Source organism: Lepidochelys kempii, chromosome 15 (genome assembly GCF_965140265.1).
Source record: "Lepidochelys kempii isolate rLepKem1 chromosome 15, rLepKem1.hap2, whole genome shotgun sequence".
Taxonomy (NCBI): Eukaryota; Metazoa; Chordata; order Testudines; family Cheloniidae; genus Lepidochelys; species Lepidochelys kempii.
Genome location: NC_133270.1, coordinates 22668610 through 22686723, shown reverse-complemented (window position 1 = coordinate 22686723; position 18114 = coordinate 22668610). Strand labels below are relative to the sequence as shown.

At 43.2% G+C, this 18114-nt stretch overlaps 1 protein-coding gene across 4 annotated transcripts in view; it reads left to right on the top strand.

Moving 5' to 3' along the window:
• LOC140898671 (transmembrane protein 132C-like) overlaps positions 1-18114 on the top strand; it is a 295334-nt gene that overhangs the window by 98030 nt on the left and 179190 nt on the right. Inside the window, exon 1 of one of the 4 annotated variants that reach the window (XM_073312838.1) lies at positions 16079-16143. The exons of the other annotated variants lie outside the window; for them this stretch is intronic. The gene's annotated coding sequence lies outside the window, so the exon portion shown is untranslated. Of the gene's footprint in view, positions 1-16078; positions 16144-18114 lie in introns of those variants that run through there. 4 annotated transcript variants of the gene reach the window in all.

Genomic DNA, 18114 nt, shown 5'->3' with positions numbered 1-18114 from the left:
CCCCACCAGGTTCTATTTCTGACTCTGCCGTTGAACTGCTGTGAAACTTTACGTCAGCTGCATCACCTCTGTTGCCCCTCTCACACTTGTCTGTTCAGCATGTAAGCACCTCAGGGCAGGAATCGCCTCTTGCCATGTCTTTACAATGGGGTCCTCCGGGTGCTACTCAACACAAAGAATCACAATAGACGTTGACTTGCATTGCCTGTTTTTAACCAGTTTTGTTTTTGTTTTGACATGGTGTGGTTTTTGGTGGGGTAAGGATTTCTTTCCCTCCTTTACATCAGGCATTTCAGTGGTGGGGGTAGCGATCCCTGGGTATAGTCAGCATTTCTGTTAAAGCATTAAAAACTACGAACTAACCACCCCCATATGGAGCTCTGGGAAACTCTGAGCCTCAGGAGCGACAATCCCTTCCAGAGATCCTTGGCTACGGAGGGATCATGCACCTGTCCACAGTCTCTGCACCCAGGAAGCTCTGTGGGCCAATGCACATGCAGGGGGGTGGAGTCATGGTTGTCGGGTGGGGGTATAGTCACTGCATTGGGGATAGTTTGCACCCTTGTGCTAGGACTGAGCAATCCACAGGCTCGCCTGAGTGGAGGGATTGCTATTAAGTCTGGCTCTTACACTAGCCCTGGAAATAAGAATATATAGAATTGAGCAGAAAATAAACTATCCATGGAGTTTAACTTTTTAATCATCCTGTATAATTTGATAATTATAACCCTGCTGTAGAGTAAAAATATCCAACCCTATATATAGAAATAATAATACCATTTAGCTCTTATATAACGTTTTTCATCAGTAGATGTCAAAGTGATTTATCAAGGAGGTCAGAGTCATTGTTCCCATTTTATTGGGGAATGAGGAAACTGAGACATAGCTAGGGAAGTCTAAGGTGGCAGACTTATATCTCCTGAGTCCCAGTCCAGTGCTCTATCCATTAGGTCACCCTGCCTCCTGTCTGTCCCAAATACAAAATGAGAGTGAGTCCTGGCTACATCTCAGCTGAATATGAGGGCAAGGGACCAGGAGCAAAGGGGTCCCAATACTGCAAAAGGTTGAGACCTACTAGTTCTGGTCTGCTTGCTCAGAAAAGCAACGTTTGCCCTGTACTGGTTAATTATATTCGCTCCAGCATATTCCTATTGCTGTTCATTTTTTGTGTCTTTTTATTTTAAATATCTACTCAAATGGCTGAGGTTTGCAAATTAGTGGTGCGAATGAGCTAACATCCCTGCATCCTTCTCTGCTAAAAATGTCTCAATGGATAAGGAATGTTACTTTGATAATTGTTTAAATGATGCTTAAGGGGCCCCCTGGGTGAGTTACATTGGCTCCATGATTTGCCTTGTCATCAAACACTCAATCAATTCATAGAGTCAGAAACATGAAAGAAGAGGCCAAAAAAACCATAAGAGGATTGCAGTAATTGAGTCATTATGAATACAAGAAAATGAATCTGTCACATTCAGAATCACAGCTACCACTTTAAAATATACAGAGTTAAATGGCTGCCTGATAGATTTTTCTTGTTTTTGGAAGGAATCTCTCTTTTTTTTTTTTTTTTCCCCCCCCTGGAAGAGAGAAACAAAAGAAGAAAAACTTGGAACAAAACTAGAATCTGATCCAAACTGGACAGTTAAGGTTTGAAAAAGTTTGGTAAAAACTTTTACCTCCCAATCTCTCCCTCCCACTTTTAGAGCCTGCTTGGATAGAAAATAGGAGCCTTTATCTGAATCACCTGGAGGATATGGCTGTATCAGAACCTGGATCCTAAACTGCTCTTGGTTTTGGTTTTGCAAAACCTAAACCTAATGGAGGAAGTTGGGCAAAAATCTAAATCCAGTCTGTTAGCCCTCCTTTATCTCTGTCTTAGTTCTTTCTGGGACATGTAATAAAAGTGTAAAATACCATGAGAAAAACTGTTTGCATGAGATTCCTAGCTCAATTTTGAAGATGCAAGAGGAATAGCTAGCTCTGAGTATCCAAAATCTTGGGCGCTTATCTGAACTGAATCTCTCAATTTTTCACCCATTGTTAGAACTGGGTAATTTTTTGGAAGGGGGTCAGGCTTGATCCTGTAAACCTTTACTCACACAAGCATTGCATACACATGGTAGACCCAGTGGAGTCTATGGGACTATTTGTGAGTCTGGATTACTCACACAAGTAATCCAAAGGGCTTGCATGAGCATGCCTCATCAGGACAGGAAGGAATTCAGAGTACCGTGACCTCATGGCCATTGGCAGAAACATTTTAGAGGCAAATGAATACAAAAAGAAGACTTTTTAAAGATAAAAGAAAAGGAGTACTTGTGGCACCTTAGAGACTAACCAATTTATTTATTTATTTAGTCTCTAAGGTGCCACAGGTACTCCTTTTCTTTTTGCGAATACAGACTAACACGGCTGTTACTCTGAAACCTGTTATTAAAGATAGTTATCACAGCTCTCTGAATGATGTTTGCTGGGATTGTGATCGAACTCTCCATACACTGAGAAATCTGTTTTAGGAGGGAGTAGTTCTCTTTTGTAGGCACAAGTATGACACCATAACACACAGGTAACCCTTCCATCGGGGTATCCACAGAACTCTGAACACAAACAGTGGTCAGGTTAGTCTGTATTTGCAAAAAGAAAAGGAGTACTTGTGGCACCTTAGAGACTAACCAATTTATTTGAGCATAAGCTTTCATGAGCTACAGCTCACTTCATCGGATGCATACTGTGGAAAATACAGTGAGGAGATTTATATACACATAGACCATGAAAAAATGGGTGTTACCATACACACTGTAAGGAGAGTGATCACTTAAGATGACAGGTTTCAGAGTAACAGCCGTGTTAGTCTGTATTTGCAAAAAGAAAAGGAGTACTTGTGGCATCTTAGAGACTAACAAATAAATTGGTTAGTCTCTAAGGTGCCACAAGTACTCCTTTTCTTTTTTCACTTAAGATGAGCTATTGTCAGGGGGAGGGGAGAAAACCTTTTGTAGTGATAATCAAGGTGGGCCATTTCCAGCAGTTAACAGGATCGTCCGAGGAGCAGTGGGGGGGATAAACATGGGGAAATAGTTTCTTTTGTGTGCAAGGCCTTGCAGGATAATTGCATGCTGTTGGGACGTGGGAATGCTTTCAAGAGGTTTGGGCTGCTGCTAAACTTAATCTCTGTGCTTAACCTACACTGTGGTTCTTCTGTGGATCTTGAGAGGAGCAATTCCGTTGGACTCTGATCTTGCTGTTACTTGTGCACTTGCATTATTTTATTCACATGACTAAATCGAGGCAAGTGCAAAGAGTTAGCAAGATCGGGGGCCTCAGAGGACTCGCTTCCTCCCAACTTCCTGGGCCACAGCTTTTTGTGAGCAACCTCTGCAGCCGTTTTCTCTTCTGCACCTTCTACCTCCAGGTCGACTGGGTGAGTGGAGGAAATGTGATGGGGATGTGGCTGTGCTTACTTTTGTATGGTTAAACACAATAAGAAACTTGCCTTTGATCTGACACTGTCAAGACTCTCCTATACAGGAGTAATAATAGCCTCCCGGTGAGAGATGGGAGCTGATGGAATCTTATCAGAGCTCCACCATTTGTATATTAAAGTTTCGGATGGTCCACTTTCACAGTCATAATGCTGGAAATGACCCTTGCTTTTCCAAAACGATAGCCTTAAAGACAGGTGCCTTTCTGGCTGTGTAGCAAACACTAATTTGAGTCTCTCTCTCCTCTCACACACGTGCACATCTGCATGAGAGTCAAATGACAGTTAGCTGCTGAAGGGCTCAGTTCAGCAAGATGCTTGAACAGATGCTCAACTTTAATCTCAATGGGACATAATCACCTGAATGCAGCCGATGAAGTGAGCTGTAGCTCGCGAAAGCTTATGCTCAAATTGGTTAGTCTCTAAGGTGCCACAAATACTCCTTTTCTTTTTGCGAATACAGACTAACACGGCTGCTACTCTGAAACCTGTCTATCACCTTGCTGAATCAAAAAAGACTGCCAAAACTTCGCACAACCTGGAAATACTCCGGGAGGACCAGTTACTCTGAAATAACCACAATTTGAAACAATGTCCCTGGAGAGATTTCAGTTTACCATTTATATTCCTCCTCCTCCATCATGAATTAATTAATAATTTGTAGTCTGGTAGCACCTTGAGGTCCCAACCAAGATTGGGGCCTGCTTGTGTTAGGCACTGTACAAACTCAGAGACTGTTCCTGGACTGAAGAACTTGAATGTAAGCTCTTTGGGGCAGGGCGCTGTCTTTTTTGCTTCTTTGTTCAGTGCCTAGCACAGTGGGGTCCTGGTCTAGGGCTCAGCCCTGCTAGTGCTACTACACTACTAACAATAAATAGACGAGAGAGGACGGGAGAAAGGAAGTATCAGGCGAGTCACAATCTTGTACCAAGCATTACAGCACCTGCTGGTCAAGAATTGTCATCCTCATTTTACCTACGCGGAACTGAGGCACAGAGAGAGAAGGATGCAGTGCGTGTCCGTGGCGGAACCAGTCTAAACCCAGTGCCTTTCAGCACAGAGCCATTCTTTCGGCAGTTCTTTGGGATGGTTAACATGATTATGTAGCTTTATTAAAATGCATCTGGTTCCGACAGGCAAATAAATGTGCCCTGCGTGCAGGGAGTGTTGGGTAATGGTTAGAGCAGTGTGACTGGGACTTGGATTCCCCTGGATCTACCCCCAAGACCTCCACTGACCTCAGTCTGTGACCTTGCCTTTCTGTGCCATAGTGGACCATGTGTAAAATAGGAATAATACTGAACCAAGTCCCCACAGGCGTAGTGAGACTTGCGGGGGGATTGTGACTCACCTGCACAGGTGTACCAAGGGAGGGGGAAAGAGGATGCAAGAATCATCCCCTTTTCTTCCATTCTTACACCAGGAGTTAGTTACAAGCCGAGTCCTTGACCTACCTAAGCACAAGGACTGCTTGAGGCTAGCACGGACAGCTGTTCTAGCCTCCTAAAAGGCCTGTTTCTAGCCCTCCTTCTGCCTTCTCCCACTGCACCTGTTTCAGACACAAGACCTCCAGAAGCTACTGCTCTGGGTGTGTCTCAGTACCATGGGCAGCAGCTGAAAGCCACAGGGGCAGCAGGCTTTGCACTCCTGTGATGTAAGTGCCTGGACCAAATTGCACTGACATCACGGCACAGATTCCTACTGACTTCAGCGGGGCTTGGGTCAGGCGTGAAGTACTGTAAAGCCTTATTTTAAAACAGGACAAGGTTTCCTTTGGCAGAGGGAGGAATCTGGTTCCCTTTGATCAAAGTCCAATGGTGAACACAGCAATGTTTGTTTATGATTTGGGGTTTTTTTTAAGTGCATACCTTAGCTTACGAAATCCAAGGCAGAGCCCTTTGCAGAGCCGAGAGGACTGCTGTTGTCTTGTTTGGGTTGGCTCTCCTCGTTTAATCTGGAGGTGGGCCAAAACCATGAATATTCATGACACTGTTCGACAAGATTTTTATTGAAAACAAAAAAATGAATCTGAAGTCTTCTATTTGTCATTCTGAACTTGGCCAGCGAAAGCCCCGTTGAACGGAGACATACAGCAGGGATGGTTTTTTCTGGATTTCGCCACAGTTTACTATGGCTAAGGAAGTCAATACATGACAGCATAACTTGTACTGAGTTTTTTTTTGTAGCCACAAATGAGACAGCATAGCAGGCTTAAACTGTGCATTGAGCTGAAATAAGAATCCCGCTTGTTTTCTCTTAAGCGTTGGAGGAGGTGGTATATGCTGAACCGTGAGGGAGCATCAAACGTTCTTTGCTTTCTGCGGGGCTGGATTGTGCAGTTTGCACCACGTCCTCTAGGAGGTGCTGCAGAGCCGCACGATCTTGCCGTGAACATGGGGCGATAGTCTCAGGAGACAGAATTGATCCTGGGGCTGCCCAGTGCACACAGGTGTGGAGGTGAGTTCTCCGCTATCTGCTCTGCATTAGGACGTGCTGGTGTCTCTGGCCCTGCTTCACGGCGTGGGAGCAGGACTATGCTGCTGCTGCCCCATCTCTCTTTTGGGTCGCCGATTGTAGGGCTTGCTGTTGTCGTTGGTCTTTGAGGAAATGGTGCATGTGGGGAGAGTCTCCTTGAGTCTTCCTGCATGCACGTTCAAGGGCTGAGTACAATCTGGCCTTGGGCGGGGGTGTAGGGAGGAGGGGGCAGGAAATGTTGGGAAGAGATAGGAATAGCAAGCAGCAAGCCTAGGTCTCTTTCTCCTCCTGCCTCTGGAATGGTAAATGGAATGTGCTTGGCTTCTGGATGATGCATGCAACTGATTTTACTTGTGCTCGCCCATATTTTCTAACTCAAAGGAAAGATCTCCTGGGAGCTCTCTGCTTCATCCTGCAAAGCAGACTAAGCAGTGTCCTTTGCCTTCCGCACACAAGCTCCTTGGGGGCAGGGAGAGTGTGTGTGTGTGCTTGAACAGTACCTGCCATGGGGGGGCTTGATCCTGCTGGGGGCCTCTGGGTACTAGTACAATATTTCTATTACATAACAATGATACCGATCCACAGTTACACAGCTCAATGCGTTTGCCCACGACCAATGGCATTTTCCCTCCTTGGACCATAAATTTATCATCAGAGGTGTATTGAAATGCCTGCTAGAGTACAACGGGAACGTTTTTCACATGGCATGTTCAGTTTAGAAGCCCTGAGATTCCCAGATGTGGGCTTGTCCAGCTTAGCTCTCTCTACAAAGGTAAAATTTTAGAGCCGGGGGGGGGGGAGGAGGAGGCTTTTCATTAACATAATCACCTTGGTGCTCTGTAAAAGCACATTCCAAAAGGTCTCTCTCTCACTCCTGTTGAACTCAATGGTGGGGTTTGTTTTGTTTTTGTTCTGTTTTTTTGATTGCTATTGCTATTGATTTCAATGAAAGCAGGATCATGTGCTAACTCAGAGGACATGGTTCTGTGATCTGTTCCCACCTTGAGTAGGATTCAGAGAGGCAAGTATGGGAGTATTGTTGACTTCCACGTGACTATTCATACAAGTAAGTGCTACTCGATATTAAGGTTGCTGAAGCTGGCACAGATGTGAATTCATCCGTAGTCTGATCCTAACCCAATGTAAAACAATAACAAAACTGCCAGTAAATACATTATCCCAGAATGCACATGGCCTAACCGGTCATCAAGAGTTCTAGCACAGTGATCAAATCAGATTTTGTCTCCCTCTAAAGACTGGACTGCATAAAGGGATTTGAATTCACTAATGCCCTTGAGCGAATAGGCTAGGTCTTTTAGCTCAGTGGCTTTCAACCTTTCTTCAGAATTTTTTGAATGGCAATGCAGACCCCTTTGGAAATTTTACACCTACCCTGTGGACCCCCAGGGTCCATGGACCACAGGTTGAAAACCACTGTTCAATGGCAATGGCAACCTTTCACAGACCCCTTAAACGTAGTCTGCAGAAAACCACTGTTTTAGCTAATGGGGCAGAGGCTCCTGCTTTTAGATCCAGAGGTCCTGTTACATGGTCTTTTACCCAACTGGCAGGGATGAAAAGTAATGAGAATGTCCTTAATAACCCCAGATTTTTAATAAGCTCAACTGATTTCAAGATTCCTTTCAGATGTTTTAAAATCCTTGCACTGACTGAAGGAGGGTGGCTTTAGCTAATCACCCCCTCCCCCCGCCCAAGCTGGGCTTGGGAGCAATAGAGTGAATGCATCGGCTCCAGTGCAACGAAAGGGAACATGGAAAGTGCCAGGTATCCTAGATAATACAGAAGTGAATCTTGTTTCCATCTATTTTAGGAAAAGTGTCGTTAAGTGTGGCTGAAATTTTAAAGATGGAAGCAAAGCCGCTAAAGCTTATGTGGAAGCAAATAGAGATGGGGGAACACTGTGGGTGACTGGAGATTTGAGGGGTAGGAGCAGAGAGGTGGCTTTTGATTGCTACCTACAGAAACCCAGGGGGTCAGTATGGGAGACATGTTGGGAACTATTGCTATGACACCAAAGTGTTTGCTCTTAAAGATGAAAAATTATGTAGAGCACCAGCGAAGAGGTTTCAAAGGGAAATGTGTCTAAAATATATGGGTCACATTTTTTGAAAGATTTGTTTGCTTTGGTTCTTTATAATGTTTTCCATGGAGATTATCTTAAGTTCCCTTTTTGCCAAAAATATGGCATCTACATTTGCTAAACTTGAAACAGTGGCAAAAGTTTATAGAAAACCATATATATAAATATGAAATATGGTCTATATTAGTTTCAACCCTAAGACTTTTAACTTCTGCCTTTAATAGTCAGGTTTTTTTCTTCTCTTCTGTTGGCTTCATTTTAAGTTGAAAATGGGATTATTTTAAAAAAAGATTTTGATTATACTCTTGCAGAAAGTAAAAATAGGACACGGTAATTAAAGGAAATAACTTTCTTTACTGGTTGGGATAAAAGTGCAAAGGTCTGTATTGCTCAGTTAGCCTTTCCACAGAAGGTTGCAAGTTTGGAATCCATCAGAGGATGGTAATGCCCGAAAGTCATTATTAGAACTGGTTGACAAATGCCAAGAATGTTCTGGGAGTACTGACTTAGAGATGTTAATGAATCCTCCCCAAGAAAAGTGCATCCTCCCTGCAGACTGCCAAATGTCTGTGCAGTCAAGTTGCGCCAAGATGTGTTTGAAGGGCAGGGCTGGTTTAAGGCAATCTGGGTCTCTAGATACACCATAACACAAGGCTCCACCTGGCTTTAGCCCTGACCTCAGGCTCTAAACAGGTGACCTCGTTTTCATGGGTGCTGAGCACCCCTCCCCCCACTCTCTTTGAGTCCAATTCGTAGATTTAATCATTTAAAATAATTAAAAAAAAAAAGACAGATGCAGCCCTTTCCTCTCACAAGCAAACCTCCCTTTGATGTCAATGGGAGTATTATTTGTGTCAGGACTACAGAGCTAGTCTTAATGAAAGCACGGCTGAAGATTGGCCAGCTTTTCTTTTCCCCTCTTAACTTGATTCAGTCTAAATGAATCGTTTGCTTTTTCGGACGATGTCAGCATGTCAGGTGAATGGGAAACACTGATCATGGGTGTTTAAAAAGTGCACAACACACCGGGGATGACACACTCAAAGTCTTATAATGAAAGGGAGGATGGTCCAGTGTTTAGGGCACTAGTTTATCGCACAGGAGACCTGGGTTCAATCCCCTGCTCCACCGCAGACCTCCTGGGTGACCCTAGGCAAATCTGTTGGTCTCTCTCAGCCTCAGTTCCTCATCTGTAAAATGGGGATAACAGCACTGCCCTAACTCATGGGGGCATTACAACAATAAATACTAATAATAATACTAATAATAACAATAAATACTACTAATAATAAAATTACAACAATAAATACAGATACCATAGTAGCGGTGGTCAGAGAAGGACCTAAGAGAGTAAATCACCTAAGATATACACCTGTGAATGCCCAGAGGAAGGGTAAGAAGCATCTGCCTCAGACTTCTCTGGAAAAAAGAGGGTTTTCCTGTTGTCTTTGTGGGAGTAGGATCTGGCCCTTCACGTAAGCCTGTGCTAGAGTCCACAACTTGACCCTCCACCTCTTGGTCCTTGGGTTGACTGTGGTTGTGGATCAGGGTGAGCTTTCAATAGAATGATAGTGACTCCTGCTGGGTGATCTGAGCAGCACTAATATATTTGCCTCCCCTTTTGTCTTTAAGTGTACTGTACATATTGGTAACAATAGGTTTAAGGACTGGAGTGAGAGGCAATAGCAACAAATGGTATCTTTTCAGGTTGTAGTTAAGGGAGAATTGCCAAGGTTGTTTTGGCTTCATGTTTTCTCTCAGGCTGCCGAGGTGGAGAACAGGGGGGCGGGGGAAGTGTTTGGCTATTTGCCATTTCATTTACTAACTTACAGACAGTAGACAAATATGTCCATGCAGATGAATGTTTGCAAACATTTATTCATATGTGATACCAGTGATGCATCTCCAGACATCTGCCATTCTTTCATGGGAGAACGTTTGTTTGTTTGTTACTTGCTCTTCCTAATAAAGCAACTGCATCTACTTCCTTTGTCCACTGATGATGCCTTGCTGTGTCAAACATATTTGACAAAACGCAAAGAAGGAGTTGCTATTAAATGATTCCTAATCCGATTAACCCAGCTGTGCATCTGAGTGTTGCTCTGTGGAATTTGGAATTTTTGTTTTGTTTTTATCTGGGAGGTGTCCATATGTTTTCAACAAGGGCATCAGGTGTTTGAGGGGACTCATGAAGAGACTGAGAGCTCACATACAATGTATAATCCCTACCAAGACATGTCCTTTTCTGGATATCTTTCCCAGATGGGGGAACATCTGTTCTTTAAATTTGTCCTCTCAGATGACTTTAGGCTGCAGCTCAGAGATTCCAGAGGTGGGCCCAGGTGGCAACCTTCACATGTTTGGGGTATTAGGTGGAACCCAAACCATGGCTAGTGTTTAGCTTCAATGGTCCAAATGGCAGAAATATGAGATTGACTGAACGTGAGAGACTTTCAGCACCTGAAAGATGGAAACCTCAGGGCAGCAGCTTCTTTTTACAAGATGGTTGCTCTCTTGGGCTGCATTCAGAAAAGTATAATGTATTATTTGTATTATCATAGTGCTTAGGAGCCCCAGAAGATGTCCTTTCTGGTTTGGGATTTGACCTGGAATTATAACTTTCAGGTGGGCTCATATCTGGAGGTTCTATGGAGGCTAGGGCTTATTTCTGCTAATTGTAGACCACACACATACTCTACTACAGCGTTGGCTAATCTGTTTTCCGTAGACGTTGGCATTTCAACTGGCATTGGTACTTTTCCCCCTGGCAGTTAATAGAAGACTTCAGAAAATGCAATCCACATGCCAACAAAGTGATATTAAGGAGCCAGGTGGTGTGACAGATTGCTATTAGTGTCATTAGCAGTAAATATTTATAAGATGGTAGTGACGAAAGGCCCCAGTTGGCACTGAGACTCCAATGGGCTTTGCAGTTGTACAAACATAGATAAGAGACAGTCCCTTTCCAGCAAGGTTTACAGACTTTTTCGAAAGTGCAAGTTCGAGTCATAGGTAAAAATGTGCCTTGATGGACTGTAATCCTGGTCCTCTTTTGAGTGCATCACAAAGCAAACCTGACTGAGAGTCTCTTTCAGAATGACTCGGGGCAAGAATAGCAAGTGTACTGTAGAAGTGGGTATAGCACATATGAAGAAGTTTGCATAGATCTTGCCTATAGTATGTCTGGCTCTAAGTGTTTCTGTTTATCCTTTGGTTTCATGAGCACTAAGTTCTCTTATAAGTATGAACACACGTGTGCGCGTACGTTCTCACACACACACACACACACACACACACACACACACACACACACACACACACACACACACACACACACACACACACACACACACACACACACACCCCAGTGTAGTTTCTGATCTAGAGCTGATGACCTAAGTGAAAGGCTCGTTAACCATCCAAAGTAAATCTTGGATTTGCGTATTTTTGGATTAAACATCAAGATCCCAAATTATTAGACCTTGGCAATGTTCCTATTTGCCTTGCTAAACGATCCCATTATCATTAATATGGTAAGACTTCTCCATGTAGGAAAATATTTACGGGGTCTTCAGAGACCACAAAATGAGCCATAATAAAAGAGTTCTTCCCAAGTTTGGCCATGCTAATTAGGGACATATGGTTGGTGGGGCTGTTGCTAACAAAATCTTTCAACGCCTCGTTTATAGGTCTACCTCCTGCCATCCATCACACTTCCATATAGTGGCAGGAGATGTCAGCAGAAGCTTTTTATTGCACCTTAAAGTAAGCTTAGTATGTGCTCTGCATTCAGGTGAAAGAGTGCAGCGGGATCCAAGTAGAATGTCTTATTGAAGGTGAGCCTTGTAACTATCTATCTGTCTCCTTTCTAGACTGTTCATCACCATAGTATCTGAACGTCTAAAAGGTGGTGATTGTGACTTTCACATTATGCCTATTTCCCCTGGACATCCGTGGGCCAGATTATTCTTTTCTTTACCCTGGTGTAAATGTGGAAAAAATTGAAATCTCTGGCCCAATATATCCAAGTAAAATGAATATTGTTGTAAATTTAAAATGTTTTGAAAATTTCTCCATTCAGTTGCTTTGACTTCATTATTCATTCTTCCTTTTTGTAGAAACTCAAGTGGTAGAAGTAATACACATTTTAAACCGTTTACTTGTTTCTTCAAACTGCAAAGTAGCTGGCTAGGATTCCCAAGATATTTTTGTAATTGCTTATGAAAAAGCTGTAGCTTTTGTTGTTGTTTTTTTACTTCATTGGAAAGGCAGAGGCATCAGGGAACGTGAAGTGTGGAGAGAGATGTAAACAGAAGCATCCTTCACTGTCAGAGGAACTTTTCGACACAAGTATGTTCAATCAATGCTGGCTCCTTCTCATTAAGCGGTGTCACTTAATTACAGCTCCAGGTGAAACAAAATGATTTGCCATCATCATATCTATTTAATCGATGTGATATAAATATAAGCTTTTTGCTCTTTGCATAATGAGTAAACATGATCTTTTTTTAATGTATTTTTATTAGCATTTTTAATAGGCTTCTCACGCACAAGCTCTCCATGCAAAGGATTTCCATAATAACAAAAGGCAAATGATCACGTCTTCCCACACTAGTCACTTCAGATAATGATGCATGCCAATTCCTGCTTCTCCCACAAGGGTGTATGCACCCTTATGCATGCAAACCACAGAAAAGGGCCCTGCAAAACGTGGGGGGAAACTGATGGTTAGCAGCTCTATCAACCCCTTCCCGGAACAGGACTGGAGAAGAAAGGAAAGATGATCCTAGGAAATGCCATACTTGATTGGACCAATGGCTGATGAGCACTGGAAAGGGACTTTGTTGGGTTATGAAGCACCTGCCCCCAGTCCAGATCACTAAGGCATCAGGTGAATAGAAGCAGAGACAACACTCTTCAGGCTGATAGGCTATGTGGCAGGGAGAATAGTACCCTGTGCGGTTAGCTAAGGAACTCTGCCACTGGTGAACTCTGTCACTGCCACTATGCTGCTCGCTGATGGGGGAGAAGCTGCAAAGGAGAGTTAAAGGATGCATTGACTTCTGCTTGAGAACTGGCCAGTGTTTAAGGCGGTGTGCCCTCTAGAGCAGCATCCCCCACCACCCGACCCTGCAGTGGCTGTTTGGAGGCATGTTGCTGCCTTCACGAGCAGGGAGTAGGGTGGCTTGGGTGAGGTCAGGGCTGATTTCATCCCTCTCCTTCATGTCCCTTCATATTGCAGGGCCCAGGCAGACTTTCATGTTTAAAGGGGTTTGAAATTTGAATTGTACCGCTCCTCGGTTATGCTCCTTGCTTGCTTTCATCCACTCGCTCAGCTCACACAAATGAAACCCGGCTGACCAGTGCCACTCTGCTGGTTGTGGGATTGACTCTCCTCCCCACCGTCCCCTTCCCTCCAGCTCTGCAGGGAGAATGTCTAAAGCGCCTTCCCCCTTCTAAGCTTCTCCTCCCCATAACCTGTCTTTACTGAATTTGCATTTACATTGTGAAAAGAGTTCAGCTCATGTGAAGCGGAGGAAAAAGCCTTTTGCTCGTAAAACCTAAGTGTCGGTTCCAAACCCTAGTATCGGATCTGTTTGGGCCAGGTTTTGAAATCAATGCAAGTTAGATGCAATTGGCTCCTTGCTGCATCTTTTGGTGCCTAAATATCTTTCAAAAACTGGCCCAAACCAACTAGTGATTATAGTATCTGCCTTTTTTTTTTTTTTTTAGTGCCCAATAGAAAACACCTTAAAAGGGCCTGATTTTCAAGAAGCGCTGAGCACCTACCCTCTGAAAATCGGCCTCACCTTGGACACCCCAAATCACTAGTCACTAATGAAAACCTTGCCCTTTTGCTAAATAACTAGGAAATAGTCCCCAAGTCCATCTTACCAGCTCAGAAATGAAACCTACTTGCCAGTCTTTACTATGATGTTGATAAGGGGAAAAATAACTGTCTCTTTTACTCATCCATCACAAGAAGTGGCTTTCCCTCGGGGGAGTGAGCAAGTAGAATTTTGCACCTTGCCTTAAACAGCTGGCATTTTTCTTGTGGCAAGGCCTAATATACCCATCACTCAGTGGTTTGAAAAGCCCCCATTTTCCTTCAAGTCAGAAAAATGCTCTTAAACTGAGTTCCAAAAGTCAGTGAATGCCGATGAGCAGAAATTCACAGAGAAGAAGATAATTGTGCCAACAGATCTGCAAGTTGACTCCAGTTCTCATAATTGGAGGGCGGGGGAAGAAATTGAGCTGAATTTCACCGACGTTCAGCTCATAACAATCCGCCAACTAGTTATAAAAATAAGCCGATGTAAACCTATAATCTAAATAAGAATCCCATCCTCACTGGGTATGATCATTAAGAATACGACAGTATTGCATTTCTGAAGGATTCTGCAACTTTGCAGGTTGTCACTGAGAATGCTGGGCCAATTCCTGAATCCTTAATTAGTTTTAACTTGGTCATCAATGATGTATTTTGTGAAAAGTGAATAAAAACTCCAGGGTTTGACCCTTGAATTTGACAGAGGCAGATTGGAACAATCTTGCCTGACAGCTCACATGCACAGATTCTTGCTTTGCTTGTGAATGACGTGGAAAACCAAGAATAAAAATGAGTGGGCCAGAAATCGTCAATACACTGAACATAAAAGGCAAGTAAGTGTGTATGAATATTCTGGTAGAAGCTTTGAAACAAATTAGTGAATTACGGTGTCTGCTGGATTGCAATCGTATTTTACAGTCATAGGAAACTATTCTGTTTGATATCAAAGCGCAATAAGGCAATATTTAAGTATCTATTTTATTTCAGTAGCACCCTGTCATAAATATAAAGGGAAGGCTAACCACCTTTAAATCCCTCCTGGCCAGAGGGAAAAGCCCTTTCACCTGTAAAGGGTTAAGAAGCTAAAGATAACCTCGTGGGCACCTGACCAAAATGACCAATGAGGAGACAAAATACTTTCAAGCTGGGTTGGGGGGCGGGGGAACCAAGGGTTCTCTCTGTCTGTGTGTTGCTTTTGCCGGGACCAGAGCAGGAATGCAGGTCAGAACTCCTGTAAAGGGTTAATAAGCAATCTAGCTAGATATGCGTTAGATTCTGTTTTGTTTAAATGGCTGATAAAATAAGTTGTGCTGAATGGAATGTATATTCCTGTTTTTTGTGTCTTTTTGTAACTTAAGGTTTTGCCAAGAGGGATTCTCTGTGTTTTGATTCTGATTACCCTGTAAGGTATTTACCATCCTGATTTTACAGAGGTGATTCTTTTACTTTAATTAAAATTCTTCTTTTAAGAATGTGATTGCTTTTTCATTGTTCTTAAGACCAGAGGTTTGGGTCTGTGTTCACCTATGCAAATTGGTGAGGATTTTTATCAAGCCTTCCTCAGGAAAGGGAGTTTAGGGCTTGGGGGGATTTTTTGGGGAAAGACGTTTCCAAGTGGGCTCTTTCCCTGTTATATTTGTTAGACGCTTGATGGTGGCAGCAATAAAGTCCAGGGACAAAAGGTAAAATAATCTGTACCTTGGGGAAGTTTTAACCTAAGCTGGTAAAAAAATAAGCTTAGGGGTTTTTTCATGCAGGTCCCCTCATCTGTACCCTAGAGTTCAGAGTGGGGAAGGAACCTTGACACACCCATTTAAAATTTCCCTACAGATCCTAGGGTTCTCTAATCTACTGTAGAAGCAGCAAATGTGCATTGACCTATGAGATGATTGGAGAAAGTTTAATTGAAGATTATTAATGGGATGACCACAGGTAACTATGTTACAATCTTCAGGTGGCCACTGAAACCATATTACTTTGTGGCGCTCATAGTCAAGTAGAGTTGGACTGTGTAGGTAGCGGGGCAGGAGTTGTACAATAGATTATGCAGGGTGTGGTGTTGGTAACACAATAAGTGGCTCATCCACTGAGTCAATACCAAACAAATTCCCCGTTCTCGTGTTTGATGGGTGCTGTTTTTCAGGTGAGACATACAATCAAGGTCCTGAACAGCTGTGGTCATTCTACTGTGACACTTCTCATACGAGATGCGGTGTGTTATCACCAGAGTGTCCTAGATAAACTCCAACTCAGGTCATTATTTTCTGTCTTAAATTCCTTTCTGCAGTTTCAGTTGTATGTGGGATTCTCTTGCATTATTGCTGTACAGTCTTACACAGCTGCCCAATTTCAGTGATGAGTACAAATTTTCCCTATATAGTATAGCCCTTGCCTAAATCTCAGGGATATTGTGAGGTTTAATTAATTAATGTTAGTAAAAGTGCTTATAGATGTTTGGATGAAAGTTTCTATGTAAATACGAAGCCTTATCAGTTTTAGCTCAGTTTCTTCTTTGCGCCTGTATTTCTGCCATTCTCAGCACAGAGCAATCTGATTTACTGCGGTTTCCGTGTACTTACGCATGTCAGAAAATTGTTAATTTTCCAAAGCTAAAACCAAACCTCCCTGCATGCCCAGAAGAAAGAAAAGATTAACAAGATGCTGAAGGGGTCAGCTGTGAGAGTCTGCTCCACTGTCTGGTTATGATGGAGATTGATTACAATATCAGTACCATCTTTGCAGGGATGATGTAGCAAACATATATTTGTGGCCAGAAGTGACTGTCTATGTTAGGTCCTTATTGACTGTGTCTGGAACGGGTCACTGTATCTTTCGATCATGATTCCAGAAACAATATTTGGTTCTTTCTGCACATATTGACTTATAGACCGCATTTGGTTTTGTTTTTGTTTTTTTTAGAACGATCCTCATGCAGTTGTCCACCTATTTTAAACGATTACTGTGACATTTAGATATTTATATGTGGAATTTGGTTATAGTATATTTGCATGTAAAGGTGGCCAGTTAGACGCATACTTAGCTATTTACATCTGGAGTTCTACACAGTTCACACATGGAACTGTAGTGATTGCTCGTGCAAATAATGTGCAGTTTTGCACAAGCAGTTTGGAAAACTCAGTCCCACAATGCAATCAAAGGTCGATGTCCTGAATCTGGTGACATGGATGCATGGGGTTCCCATGGGGCAGACTTGGTTAATATGGCTCCTTCCTCTTCTGTATAACCAATAATGGGCTTTTACTCTGAGCCTAGAAGTGGTCCTCCTGCTGTAATTTCCTCTTCCCCCTCCAGGCCCTATAGTCTGTGGAAATGAGGGAGCGAGTGAAAGAGGTATGTAACTTCAAATCAAAACTGTTCAGCAGCTGGAACAAGGAGGGGGAGTTTGCAGCTGAAGGCATAATGGCAATGGTTTGTTTTTTGTGCTGGTGTGGCAGCAGATAAGGCAGGATTCCACAGTGGACCCACAGCAGCACTAAGTCGATGATCAGCTTACAAGGGGAGCAGAAAACAAATCGCGTAGGCCCTGGCAATAATGTGGCCAAGATGTGTGGGGAAAATACTGTAACCTGGCCTCACAATAGCAAAATTACACATCGAAGCATCTTTCAAACAATGTATTCACAGCAAAACTGCATGTGAGTCCCTTTGCCCTGAGGGCTGCCTTCCTGTGTCTTCAGGGTTACTGCATTGTTACTCCTCTCTTCCCTCATTATCTAACTTTCTGGGGTCCCTACAGCCCCCTATTCTGCTATGGCCCCCAGAGTACAAAGGGTCTTCCCAGTGTGTCAGGAAAAGGCATGGAGTGGCCAGGGTCAAGCAGCTATCTGAGCACTTCACAATACTAAATGTATCCTCACCAACCCCACGAGGTAGGGCAGGGCTGTTGATTTGCTCAAGGTCCCACAGGAAATCTCTGGCAGAACCGAGACTTGAACCCAGTTCTCCCAAGACCTAGATTATTGCTGTAACCACTGCACCACCATTCCTCTATAAATCTGTCTTCAAAACCCCGTAGGAAGGAACACATAGGCCCAATATTCAGATCTGATCTGGGAGGTCAGGTAAGATATTTCTCTTTAAACATGTGATATTCCCCCCCCCCCCCTTTTGACAAAGACCCTTTCACTTTCAAGCTAGCTTAATCCTGGATTTGTTGAAAGCAGTCAGTCAGTTGCTCTATATTATGCCTGGTGGCTTAGCAAT